At 40.8% G+C, this 11942-nt stretch overlaps 1 protein-coding gene across 1 annotated transcript in view; it reads left to right on the top strand.

Annotated features, from left to right (window-relative positions):
- Nucleotides 1-402: 402 nt before the first annotated feature.
- Nucleotides 403-11942, top strand: part of Ndnf (neuron derived neurotrophic factor) — a 33103-nt gene continuing 21563 nt past the window's right edge. Inside the window, exon 1 of the mRNA XM_021165797.2 lies at nt 403-874. The gene's annotated coding sequence lies outside the window, so the exon portion shown is untranslated. The remainder of the gene's footprint in view (nt 875-11942) is intronic.

The following is an 11942-nucleotide window of genomic DNA, read 5'->3' as shown; positions in this document are numbered from 1 at the left end:
ATTGTTGGGGGTCTCAAAGGCGCCCTCCCACCCCTCTCCCCACCCCCGGTAGCAGGGACCTAAAGAAAGCAATGAGTCCTGTGACCACCCCCAACCCCCACCAGACCGCAGCCCCACGAGGGTCTTGTGTGAGTGCTTGGTCGTTGGACCGGAGTGTATGCGCGAGAGAGGCAGCAAAGGAACGTGTGTGTGTGTGTGTGTGTGTGTGTGTGTGTGTGTGTGTGTGTGTGTGTGTGTGTTGCACGCTGGCGCGCAGCGGGAGAGAGGGCGCGAGGCACGAAGGGGGAGCGGCGGGCAGAGGAAGGCGGGGCAGCGGGCAGCGGCGGGAGGGCTGGGAGGGGCAGAGGCTCAAGCTCTGCAGTGACACCAGGAGCCAGCGCACACTCCTTGCCCGGAGCGGCGAGAGAGCAGAGCTTAGCGAGCCGCGTATGAGCCGCCGCCTCTGTCGCTGGTGCACCGGGCTCTGCCTCTGCAGCCCGCGCCGGCGTTTAGCGAGCCAGCCGGTCCGGCAGTGCCAGCTCCACGGGCGCGTTCAGTATCCTCCCGCCACTCAGCGCCCGCACCGGCCAGAGCTGTCCTGAGACCCCCGGGCTGGCGCCACCGTCTGTGCCACTTCGCAGCAACTTCTGCGGCTGCGTGTCGCCGGCCTTCTGCTTGTGTTGGAAGTTTGCAGCGCCCGCCACAAAGTTGGGACAGTTGGGCATTACATTCGCCCTAGCGTGCACGTCCCCTTGGTTCGTGGATCCTGGTATTTGACATCTTGGTAGGATCCCCGGACCTGGGCTTTTTCCGCACAACACACACCCCCGGGAAGAAAAAAAAAACCAACCAACTAAACTTTCTTCTTCCCACTAGAAAAAACAAATTCTTTAAGGTAAGGAGCAAGATCGAATCAATTCTCACCTCCCCGGGCGCCTTCTTGCGCCGGTGCGGACCTGGCCCGACTGCATTTGCATCTAAGGGCTGGTTTATGGTCGGGGTTGAGGTGTATCCTCACACAGGGAAGGGAGCGACCAGAGACTCTCTAGAACACGGACGTGGGCAGCTCTCACTGGGTTGGTCGGTCTGTGGCTGGGTCACTGATGTATTTGGTGGGCAGACAGCGACAGTGCTGGGGAGGTAGACACGCTGCATCGGGCTGGAGTGGATCCCCGGAACCGCCCGCTTTATCCTAGCCCTGCCTAGGCACTGACTTTGGCCGGTTGGCGGTGAGCTCTTGCTTCTCTCCCCGGGTTCAAATTCCTTCTCCATATGTGCTCGTTCTGCGGGACTGGGTGGTGGGGCGGGAGGTGTTTGGGGGCACTAGCGTGGGTCTGCGAAGCTTATAGGACTCGCGGAGTGGAGCACAGAGGTGGGCTCCATGCAGACGGTGGCTGCCCGGTGGTGGAAGGAATCTTCTGGGACTAGCCCAGCGACCCCACGCTTTCTCCTCATTTGTCCTCTGCCACGCAGACCAGCATCCTTAAAGAAACTTCCCTAAGCTGGGTGGTCTAGGTCCCGCTCACACTTTCCGAAACTTAGCAGAGTAGCTACGGAGGTCCGGACACCCTCCTTCCACCACAGCGGCCACCCTGTGTGGTGACCTCTCCAGTGTGTGTGTGTGCCAGCTGGAGCTCTCTAGTCCGAGCCACCTTTCTCCTTGTCGCGCCGGCAGGGAGCCTCCGGAGTTAAAGCGCTAGCTTACAGACCCGCTCCGCTCTTCCCAGGCGGGCGCTTCGCAACTGTGATTTGGTGCGCTCTTTCATTTTGTCGCTCGAGCTTCATTCTCAAACTCTCTTCCCCGTCCCAGGCCGAGGTGTGAGAATTCTTGAAGTCGGTCGCTCCAGCTGCAGAAGGGTGGCTCAGAGCTGGCTCACCCCAATCCCACAGGTCACCACCCTCCTCCTTGTCGCTGCAGGGAGCTGTCCATTATCTGCTCTGGGGACCGTTAGCTCCCTGAAACCAAGACCTGGAGTGGGAGAATAAACCTTTAAAAGTCTCTGGTTTACACACACACTCACTCACACACACACACACACACACACACACACACACACACACACAAACATATATATTTTTTAAACAGAGTTCTTTTAAGTAACTTGGGGTTGCGGTTTGTTTACTTCTTTTAGTCCCGCTAAATTCCAAGGAATGCTTTATTTGTTTATTTGCCTTGAGCTGAGGGGTCTCCAACACATAACCTCCTTTTCTCTCTACCCCTCCCCCTACTTGCTTTGTGGCCCGCTTTTTCGTTTTTTGTTTTTTGTTTTCTTGTTTTGTTTTGTTTTTGAGAAGGGGGTCTCCACACCTCCCCATCTCCTCCTTCGGGGTTTCTAAGTGCCTTTGAGACACTTGGAGGGGGGGTAATCAATGGTAATAAATAGGACACCCACTGCATTTCCTGAACCATTTTAAGCAAGTAAAATCCTCTGCGAGCTCAAAGAAGTGGAGATAAAACAGATAAAACATCGCTCCCTCCCGAGGGAGCAGTTGCTGAGGATTGGATGCTGTGTTTGAATTGCTTTATTATCCTGAAAGAGTGATTGATGGATGCAAGAGGCAATGCGCATTCTAAGCAGAGTGTGCTGGGGACCTTCGGTATTTATTATTATTCATTTTTAAGTATTAAGAGTGCTAATAAGGCCATCACCCCAGCTCAAGTCAGTGTTTACACTCACTTGGTTTTATGTCAGTCTCTTATTACAGTGGTTTCTGAAAGGGCCAACACCACAACTGTATTCATTCCGCACACTCATTCCGCATATGGGATTAATCAAACTGTCAAAAAAGATACTGTCGTTTTACCAGTTTTAACTTGGGATGTTGTAGAGGTCTGCAACCCTATGAAATGTCATTTTCATCGCTTTGACTTTTCAGAGTTTAAAAAACTTGGCAACATAATTAATTATGGTCCCAATTCCCATTTTCAATCTAAACCTATATTCAGGATTATATTAAAATATCTTATCACTCATTTGCTAAAAGCTACTCTTGTGAAATTACATTCCAATTGGGGAGATGGTGGAACAACTGGGAATGTGCCCCCCCCAACCACCAATTTAGAGATTAGTAGTGTTTCAAATTTCCATCAAAAGCTCTTCTTCCAAGGGTTGGAGTGATGTCTCAAAGGTTAAGAGCTTTTAATGCTCTTGCAAAGGGTATCAGTTCTAGTCCAGCAGCTACAGAGATCAACTCACAATCCCCCCTCTCCCTGCAAATCCAGCTGTGGTTGGCACCTGCACTTCAGTGCCTGCATACTCATGTACAAGTGGTGGACAGACACACACACACACACACACACACACACACAAGAGAGAGAGAGAGAGAGAGAGAGAGAGAGAGAGAGAGAGAGAGAGAGAGAGAGAGAGAAACTTTAAAACTCCTCTTCGTCACTTAGAGCCATTGTCCATTTCTTCTCTGCATAGCTCTTTCCTGACTGTCCTTAATCTTCATCATACACTTGAAACCCAACAGCTTGCAACTTTGTGTTCCTATTTTCATTTTTATATCAGAATCTTTTATTCATTAAACTTTTATGTCAAAGAATCAGGCAGAAATACTCTTTTAATTAGTAACCATATAAAAAAGAAGCTAGACCCCTGTAATGGGCCTAAATTGTTATGAATTATATGTGCTTTATTATGCATTTATTTAAGTAGAAATAAAAGCATCCTTTAATCACTTGAACACACAGCTTTTATCTCTGAAGATGTAACAAAATGTGTAATTGCAAACCATCCTTGTATGAACAAGGGATGCCTGGCTTTTATTTTACTTGTACTGGGTCTTAGCATCCATGTGATAAACTATGAATCTTAGAGAGAAAAAAACTCACATCATAATTTTATCATGTGGTGCAAGGGAACGTAACATCCCAAGCAGACAAAACAGGCCATCTTCATGTAATCTTCATGTGACTTTCCAGTGACATCATAAATTTGGCCTTTCTGACTTTAGGCTTTCTCATATGGACTTATGAAGTAGACTCTGCTTGTGGTGGGGGAAAACCATGTATTTTAAAGCTCTAACAAATTATGTGCAATGTAAGAAAGGTCTCAGTGTTGGTTTCTTAGCAGTTCTATTGTGCCTCTAACCAGAGGTCAGAATGCTCTATCTGTTTTAAAGCTGGCTGTATCAACTCACTATGGTGAGAATGAAAGCTTTTCAGATTAACATAAGAACAGATTTTGAGTAATTACCAGAAAACGTGAATGCCATGTGAATCCCACATAATTGCACGGATTCTATTATTGTTGTGTCTCATCATCAGTTTCCCTGTGATGAGATGGTTGATGCTTTCTCATAAGTGTTCATTTTCTCACTGTTTTCTTGTCATGTCTTATTGAAGGAACTGTGAGCCCCAGAAGCACACAGTTACAGAACAGTCCCTGCTAAGCACCAGGAAGAACATACATGCACAGTTCCTGTACTGCTTCAATTGCAAGCACAACTAACACTACGTCATGCCACTGATTTATCTCTATGTTCTCTCAGTTATTTTGGAGTGATTATTCTAAAACATATAATTTGTCCATCCTCTGTTGGCTCATTCCCTGGTTAGTAGACACAGCACAGATGAGTTGCTTAAAAACTAACAACACAAAACAGTGGCTTCAAAACTAATTTTAAAGCACAACTCTCCCAGTATTTAATTATTCCCTTAATAAGCACTCTATATGAAGGCTAGAGAGAAGTCTCAGTGACTAAGAACACTTGTTGATCTGGCAGAGGACCGGGTTTCAGATTCCAGAACCCATCTAGTGGCTCACAACTGTCTGTGATTCCTTGTCCATGGAATTCAATGCCTTCTTTTGACCTCTGAGGGCAGGAGTCACATATGTGGTGTGTATACGTATGTGTGGACTAAAGTTTCATACTCATAAAATAAATACTGATAAAAGTACTCTGTGTTTTATGCTCTGGAGCCCAGATAGTTTTTATTTTTCCCCCTATATATTAAAAGTGATTTAAAAAGACAAATAAAATAGCCAGATGTATAGAGTCAAATTCCTTGGTTGATTTCCATCTAGGAAGAAGTCTAAATTCAGGAAATTCAGTAGTTTACTGTACTACACAGTAGTACATAGACCATAACCTCAGAGTGTGGAGCACAGTATTGCAGTGTGTTTGTGCACATTCACATATCTTTTAACTCATCGAAGATATCACCTGGCACTTGCAAAGAGGTCCATAGGGGCCTGCTCACCTCTTCAACACCAAATTCGGAGACACCAGACCAGTATCTTTCCTCTTCCTTTCCAGGCTAATAAAAAAGCTGCCAAGACCAACTCCACAAATATCACTCTTCTGAAAGATTTGAAAAGCATAAATTGTATATGATAACATAGATGTCACAAATTAAAAAAATGCTTCTTTTGCCCTTTAGAAATTAAGAGTAGAACATTTGATGGGTGCAGAGAAAGGGGAAGCATAGCTCTGTGTGCTCATCCTGTTAGGATGAAGGAACAGGTCTGCGTAGAGCACCGCTGAACACTGGGCCTGGCAACAATGCCACTGTTGCTAAGGAGCTCACGGAGCAAGGCTCCATCTAAGCTTCACTTTAAACCTGTGGTCCTCAGTGCTGTAACAAAAGCACGAAGAGCTCAGGATTAAATCCTGTTATTACTTCCACCTTTTGGAAATAGATTTTAGGTAATTGGTGAATAATTTTAGTTTATTTGTTGTTTTTTATTCCTACTGCAAATTTGAATGGCATGTATTTACCATTTTATATATTTTTCTGAAGTGTATTAGACTCACATATAAAACCTCTTTAACAAGTATATCCTTTATTTTTATTTTCTTTTATTAAGTAATTTATTTACTTTATATCCTGAGGGCAAGAAACATTTTATACCCCACAAAGTGGTAAAATGTATATAGTTAACTTATCAAACATCTACTTTAGTTTTCTTTGAAATAATATGTGGCCCTTTTGTTGGTTGATAATGGTAAAAGACATTTTATTTGCTTTTTTTTAATAAACAACTTTTATTAGATATTTTCATTTATATTTCAGGTTAGTAAAGATTGGAAGGTCTTCAAATTTTGATTATGCATGAATAGACATTAACTCACTAAAGTGAAATACTTGAACACATGCAGCATGGAAACTTTTAAACATGGCTAAATTACAACCCTGCAATTAAGTGTGGTACAGGCATGTACACCTGCTTCCTAACTGCAATACTGCCTGCTAGTGTCACAGACAGTGGAGATGGACTGAAGTGCAGTGAAGATCCTGTCATTTGCTCCAAGAGGACTCCAGGTGAATGCTGTTTTCCTGATGCCATGTCTGAAACACAGACTACAGTTTAAAGGCACAGTAAAAAAAATAGACATATTTAAGTATACATTTTATCCACAACTGGAAGTCAATACTTCTGGTAATGTCCCTAAATGGCTTTGTGGCCTTGTCTACAAAGATGGAGCTAAAATGAAACAAGAAGTTTAACATTTTTTCTTCTCTTTCGTTTTCTTTTTTCTTTTTGTTGTTGTTGTTACTTTTGCTTGTTTTGTTTTGTTTTCAAGACAGAGTCTCACTTTGTTGCTCTTACTGACCTAAATTTGCTATATAGAGCAGGCTGTTCTACAAACTCACAGGGACCCATCTGAGTCTGCCTCAGAAGTGCTGAGATTAAGGGCGCGTACTGCCATGCCAGGCCCAGCTGAAGTTTTCTTTTTATAAAATGAACAGTAATCTCTGAGCTCATAATGAAAACAAACTGTAGAATATTATTTCATCTTGTTTTAGCAAAGACCGTGCCCACTTTTAAATTATAACACAATGAGTGAACAAAGTGTTATACTTGAGTGATATTCAAATCACTGGCAAAGATATTAAGTGTTTTTCTATTTACTGGCAGCAGATATGTTTGAGAAGTAGTGCTAACTTTAAAAGGCCTATTTGATTAGGATTGGTAGTCTGTCCTGCTTAGATGAAGCAAGTGTCAAGAGACTGTTGGAAAATGAATAGTTACAGTGTATAGAATATTGTGGTAAAACACAATCCACAACCTCCTTATACATCTTGGGATACTGATGATGATCCCCGAGTTGAACTCACGTTATTATACAAGTCAATTTGCACAATATAGACATACACAATACATCTTTGCTTTAAACTTCAGTTAAAAAAATCCCATATAGTAAGTACAGTTCCAATGGAAGAGACACAGCTCTGTGTGATTGCATGTCTTCCCGTAGCTCTAACTGCAGTGTGCTGGTCAGTGTCATTCAGTGTAAACATGCACCAGACTTCTTTATCAAAAGATTTGGGTTGGGATAGATTCTGACATTTGTGGACCAACTAATTGAAGAGACATTTATTGTCACAGTGGTGACAGAGATCAGGGGCAGAGTTTGGCTCCCTGCTGGGCAACTGGTTTTGGTTATTTTTATTCCTTTGCTTCCTTCTAAAAGATTTATTGGTGACTATTCAAAGTTTGTGGAAATCTGCTATGAAAATTTAATGTTTTTAACGGAAAAATGAAACAGCTTCTTAAATAACTATCAACACCAACAGCATTGGTAGCAGGATTCTCCCGTAACAAATGAGCTAAGAGGTAGAGATGTGAGAGAAGTGTCCCTGCTGTTACCAAAGTGGTACTGACAGGAAAAAGACTTTTTTTTTTTTTTACTAATTTAAAAGGAAATTTATTTTTCAGGGTCTTCTATAAAACTAAAAATTCTGCAGCAGTAACAGTAAAATTATAATTATAAATATAAAAATTATAAGCTAAGATCTTAAAAGATAAAGCCAAATAGAAAAGAGACCAATATAACAAAATGTGCATATGTGTATATCTATCTATCTATCTATCTATATATATATATATATATATATATATATAGATATAGATATATATAGATGTATATTATATATACATGCATGTCCTAAAGCCTCTTCTCTTCTCTTCTCTTCTCTTCTCTTCTCTTCTCTTCTCTTCTCTTCTCTTCTCTTCTCTTCTCTTCTCCTCTTCTCTCTTTCTTTCTTTCTTTCTTTTTTCTTTCTTTCTGAGTAACCTATCTTTCCTGTAGTTTCCTTTTCTAATAATTCTGTCTCTTGTATTTTAACAAAAATTATAGCTAAGGCCATCTTCACGGGTCACACATACAAATACAATGGCCTCATGCTTGGTCTCTACCCTCATTAAATTAATGATGCCCTTCATTCTGATCACAGTTTCTCTTCTCTCATCTCCTCCCAGATCCTCCCCACCTCTCCACCTACCCAACTTTCTCACTCTAGAAGAAAAACAGGCAAAACAAACAAACAAAAAAACAACAAAAACCAGAGTGAAACAAAACAAATAAGAAAAAAAGCATGAGAAACTCTCTCTCTCTCTCTCTCTCTCTCTCACACACACACACACACACACACACACACACCATTAAAACACAAAACTGGAAATCATAGTACATAAGCAAAAAAATATGTATATTACAGTTTAAAACCACTTCCCAGTTTTTCATGCAGTGTTGCATTTTGAACGTTTCCTTGAAAATTTGGTTTCCACAAAGTTATCAGTTATTAACTGACATTAAAGTTGTTGCTTTATTTTGAATTTTAAACATAGTTTAAAATAGTTTTTTCCCATTAACATTAGTAGTGTTGTAGATAAGATTTTTTTTTTATGAAACATTTCCACGCCCCTTGACTTTCATAACATCCTCCTGCTAATATGACTTCTGAGGCCTCAGCTCAATGAAGACACATAAACTCACAGGAACTTTTAAACATAGCACTAAATCTTTGGGTCAAGAACATAGTTGATTTTTAAAATTCTACAAATTTGAATTGAAATTAATGACCAAGTTAATTTGCATAGATAAAATTTGGATTCCCCCCCCCTTTATTTATTGACTCAGGAATGTTATTTTCTTATAAAGCCTGACGACCTGGGTGCTAATTCTTGGGACCCACACAGTGAAAGGAGAGGATGAAATTTAGCAAGGTGTTCTCTAACCTTCACGTGTGTTAGTGACATGTGTACACCCCACCCTCCCCCCTACACAGAAATAAATACAAATAAAACATTTAAAAAATATATTCCCAATTTAGTTTGCAAGATCACAGTGGTGTGATGTCTACTAAATGTTTTTGTTTGTTTTAGGGGATGATTTATTAAATATTTTGAAGGAAAAAAATTTAACTGCTTATGTTTAAGTTCATCTTTAATTTGTAAAACAAACAAACAAACAAACAAACCAGCCATTCTCGTTCCAAATAGCACAGAAGAAGGTGAATAGACAAATGTTGGTCCACACCTGTCTTTCTAGAAAGTTATCCTTTTTTTGTTAGGGGAAATCAACTTAAAGTAAAATGGGGTACCCACCTCCAACAGTGCATTCTGACATAATTTTCAACATCCTCTACCCAACATCGAAGCAAATAAGTCTTTACACATGCTGCTCTGTCAAAGAAAGCACACCAAGTTTTAGTGCTGTTAATCCACTCGTGTTTGGGAAATTGATTCTTGCAGGCTTGCTCTTTAGTCTTTTCTGCCTCCTCTTGCCTCTCACTGACAAGCGCTGGAAGTTTCTGGGTATCGAGTACTGCCAGACTGCTAATTTTTGAGTCTGTCCTCTCTGTTTCATTATGTAACCGTGTACATGAGTACTGCCAGGTATGTGATTTTTTTTGAGTCTGTTCTCTGTGTTTCTTTATGTAAGTAAGTATGTATATATACGTAATACATATGTATGTATTTATGTATAATTGACAAAGATATTCAAATACTTTAGAATTCATCAGGGAGCAAAGAAATAAAATGAATTTTTTTAGTAGAAATGAATGCGAAAAGGTGGGATTAGAAAAATGAGCTAGACATTTATTTGAAACATGTAGTCTACAATCCTGAAATATTTAAATTATCTTTAGTAACTGTAAACAAAAATACAACTTCTTCCAACCTAATTGTATTTAGTTGGTCAGCAGGTTTTTTTTTTCTGTTAACTATAGTGTTGTTCAGTCACAAGAACCAAAGAGAGGTCAGTTCTAAGATTGAAAAAAATTATATCAAAAAACATGGATGAAATTGTACACAGACATTAAAGAAGAGTTTAAATAAAGGGACTCTCTATTTGAGAGGATAATGCCTCTCCCAAATGCCATATGCTATCCAACAAGAAGCCCAGTGCTATGTATAATTTCCTTCCCTTCAAGTTGTTAACCAGTGAACAGACTTCCCAGGACAACACAGACAGGTTACTATGTTGCTCTTGGTTACTCTCCAGTACTCCATAGTAAGACCCTATTGTTGAAGCCACCATAGATTTGAGTCCTGGGACACAGAAAAAATCAGGCTGCTGTTGACCTGGTAGCTTCATCTTTACTAGATACGTTTTCATAGTGCTGGAAGGTGCTACAGCAGGAGAAACGTTATCAGTTAACTGTGATCTATGCAAGCGCTGATAATAAGTAGCCCTGGCAAGATTTTTCTATTGGTACCATAGTGTCACAAATAAAGGAGTGACTTACCACTTTCCAACTAGATTTAAGGCTTGCTGCAGAAAATGGAGCCTGTGGATGTATTTTAAGTAGGCCAAGAACCTGTGCCTGGATAGGCCATAGACCCAGAAAAGCACTCACTACCATTATTTAGCTAAATGGACATAGTAGTCAACTCTATCCTAAATGTTTATCTTTATACCCATAAATTAGTGCAGCTCTTAACCTTCATCACAGATGCTTTCTTTTGCAGTATATGGCCATTGTTTCATAGACTTACAATTGGTCATAATGCAGAGAATAAGAGACTGTGAAGTGCCTATTCCTAAATGGAATATTTGTATCATTTGCTCCACCCTCAAGGATTAAGAACACCATAGACAAAGATTTTTGGAATATTGCAAGGGTCAGGGATAATAGAGGACCTATGTGAAACCAGTGTCTTTGGTCAGGAGAGGAATGTTGCAAGACACAAACTCACATCAGGTGTGACTGAATGCCCTAAAACTCCACAAGATCAAGTCAGTTAAAATTCCAGCATCAGTGGTGGTGGGGCACTCACCCAACTCCTCCCCAATATCAAAAGCTATTGGCAATTGATAGTTGCTGGGAGAGGGAAAATTAGTTTATTTCAGATGTGGACTCCTGCCATGCAACCCATATTCCAGCAGTATACTGGTAACATGAATGAACTTAGTGGACTTAAAGAATTGGGGAGAAGAATGGGAAGACCCAGAAGGGAGAGATGGAGGGGGTGGGATGGCAAAATCTAATAGTTGCATATATGAAATTCTCAAGCAATAGATTTTTTTGAAACTAAATTTGAAAGAACACTTTAAGTGCATAAAAGTTTTTAAACCCAAGTTAAATTTTCTTTAGGGGAATTTTCTTTTTCCTTTGGAAAAATAAGGCCATGTATCACCTCCATTCTGTGGGCTGAGTGAGAGCCTAGGCTGTAAGCTTGAAAACACAGATGTAGGTGAAGCCATTTACCTGACAGTTAAGTCAGTAAAGATAGATCAGTTAGCCTTTGAAACTCCTTCCCCACCTGTGGTTTGAAAAGTATGTTATAAACACATCTTTTATTATTTAATCCAGTTTGACACTGACTATAGCTCAGTGGTATAGAACATCCCTAGTATCAATAAAGCCCTAGGTTTCTTCCCCAGTCCCCAGTGTGTGAAAAAAGACTGCATTTGTGCCGCTTGTCTAAGCAGATACCTTACATAATATGTACGTAAATCGAGAAAGTCTTTAATTTAAAACACTCATGTTTAATGAGGTGCATTGGTCTCCATAGTAGACGAGGAATGTAAGACTAAGGTTCAGAGATACACTCAAGTTCAAGAGATGGAAGATTAGCCAGCTCTTCTTCACCTTCTTACCATATGTTCAGCCACTCTTTCTTTTCTTTTCTTTTTCACTTTGCTTTGGCAGGCTTTGAGCTCTCCAAACGTGAGTGAACAGTATAAATTGCACGATAGAGAAAGATGGAAAACAACACAGAACA

The sequence above is a fragment of the Mus caroli genome, unplaced genomic scaffold (assembly GCF_978045245.1).
Source record: "Mus caroli unplaced genomic scaffold, Mus_caroli_1 scaffold_7, whole genome shotgun sequence".
NCBI lineage: Eukaryota > Metazoa > Chordata > Mammalia > Rodentia > Muridae > Mus > Mus caroli.
Note: the sequence above shows the minus strand (reverse complement) of the source record. Positions and strands in the feature narration are given on the sequence as shown.